The sequence below is a fragment of the Cyprinodon variegatus genome, unplaced genomic scaffold (genome assembly GCF_000732505.1).
Source record: "Cyprinodon variegatus isolate N-32 unplaced genomic scaffold, C_variegatus-1.0 Scaffold48, whole genome shotgun sequence".
In the NCBI taxonomy this organism is placed as follows: domain Eukaryota; kingdom Metazoa; phylum Chordata; class Actinopteri; order Cyprinodontiformes; family Cyprinodontidae; genus Cyprinodon; species Cyprinodon variegatus.
In genome coordinates, this window is record NW_015150501.1 from 259,366 (window position 1) to 262,002 (window position 2,637).

The window sequence follows — 2,637 nt, forward strand, 5'->3', positions numbered from 1 at the left end:
AGTGATGAGAGCGGGAAGAAATAAAATGTTTGATGTCACAGTTTGCCCTATGGAGTGACTTTATCAACATATCATGATCTCACGCTTTAGCTGGGTTGAGAGGATGCCCTTCTGCCAATTGATCGACAACTGCTAGCTCACACAAAAGGCAAACAAAAAAACTTGTACACATGCTTACGCCTATCAGACTGTTCACCTAAGCATTTAAAGCCATTTATAACCCACTGGCCCCTTTAACCTGACATGTTCTGGCTGTTTTTCTAAATGCTGACGCACTTCGGGCCCCCTCATCACTAGACATTCATTAAATTAGCGCTCATTACACAGTGACAATCATAAATCAACCTCCCCACAACAGTGATAGAAGATAACATGACCTATAACAGAGCACATGGGCTCACTCATTCCAGTGGCCGCTTCCTGTACGTCAGCCATACAGTGTGTAAATTTCATCATAACTGAGAGCAAACACTGGAGAGGAAATTTCATATCCGTACACCGTCACTTTTTTAATGTTTTGTTGTGGCACATGTAAGTATGGGGAAACGATTGCTGCAGTCTGGGAGCATGTTTGGGATTCAATGGGACTTTGCTCCTTCCTCATAAGGCTCAGCTTTGCGAACAGACACAGAAAAGGTGGACCTCGAGTTCACCCTGACGTCTAGTGAATTTTGTGGCTTTATTTGGTGCAACAGAACAGACACAAAAGATTATGGGTACATTGTGCTGGTACTGAATGAGGTTCCTAACATGAGGTTCCCAATTGTAATCCAAGAAATTACCCAACAACTGTTTGTTCCGTTTAACGAGAGGCAGGTTCACTGTATGTTTTTCTATACAATGACCTGTCTGTGAATGCTACTTCAATGACGGCATCTCAAATTGACAGGCATGACAATGAGAGACAAAGATATTCTGTCCTGATTAGACTGGAAAAAAAGGAAATTGATAAGATGGTTAATATATATCATACCTATGAGCAATGAAAAGATCTAACAAAGCCAAACCTTGATCAAGACTTTATGGGTTGATTTGATTCTTTAATAAACAAGAAGCAAAAACATCAAGCCTTATTATACACAGTGTTACAAACTAGCCCACACACATTCATTAGGACCAACTTGCAAAAAATAAAAATTCAACAATACTTTATTAAACAAAAAGAAAAGAAATGTTGTAATTGTAACCAGATGTTGATCACTGTAGTCAGGGAGGTTCTTCCTTAGTGGTCTGTCTTGTGGCAGACTTGGAGAAGCCTCTTACACTTTTGTTTAACAGCCTCAAAAAGAGGATGTTTACTGTTGTCCATTATGTTATTAATTTGGTTTATGAATATATATATATATATATATATATATATATATATATATATATATATATATATATATATATATATATATATNTATATATATATATATATATATATATATATATATATTAAATCGTGAGCTCCTCATCTGGCCCAGATACTGACAATCGAGAAGGTAATTTTTGCACATAATGTATAGATGCATTATCGCACCAGAGTACAGTTGTTACAGAAATTTAAAGGAATAATCTCGTCCCCACCTCTTCTAGTTTGATGAGCTTTAGAGTCCGATTGTCCTTTCATACCAACTGCAAGGGGACCAAATTGTAGGTTTATAAAAGTAAAACAAAAAACATATAGTTAATTTATCAAGTTTTTCTAATTATGTTATTCTTTTTGAAGTAGCATAAGAAAGTGCTCAGATATTCTATTTAATCTGTCAAAATAAGCAGTGTTACTTTTAAAATAAAAAAATGTCAAAAAGGAAATTCTATGTGTTCATTTCATTCCTAGTACAAACTGAGATAAATCGCAATTCATTTTGCTTATGTGATTAATCACAAATCAAACAATTAATTGACAGCCCTGATATATATATATATATATATATATATATATATATATATTTATGTTAAATAATAAATGTCTCTATCATCAGCAAGGCATCCTGAGGAGGAGGAGGAGTTAGGAACTTCAGCAAAGCTTCTTGGCGGAAAAATGTAATACTGTTGCGCCAATGAATATTAGGCAGCCTGCCTTCATGAAAACCAAATAAAAAAGCTAAAAGCTATGTCTGTAGCCATATTATTGCTGCGCTTAGCTAGCAAGTTGTTGCAGTGCCAGACTGGCTGATGCTAAATTAAACCATTCGTACATTGGTACGAATCGCTCCCCGATCGATAATTCATGTTTGCAGGTGCATTGTTAAAGACGATTCGTCGTTATGATCTGCCTGAACCCCCCACCCTGTCATCACAATTGAAATCCTATAATATGGAAGTGGACAAGTATTGCGATGAAACCTGCCCTTGAGCCTATACCACTGGCTGATTAGATAGTTGCAAGTGGAAGGGGCCCCGTTGAGGTGTTATCCAAGGCCGTCTTACCGTTTCACCTGGTCCAGTCTCCATTTGACCTGCCTGCTTCCAGTCACAAGTGGCAGATTATTCGAGCCCTCGCTGAGAGTCTTCTAGCGTGTAATTGTTTTTCCTGTTTGCCTGATCCTGACCTTTTGGACCTCTGAGTATGCCTTTTCCCGTTCTGATCTGTTTGCCGGACCTGTCTGTCCTGCTGGACTCTACCTGTTTCCCTACACCTGGTTTTCCCTT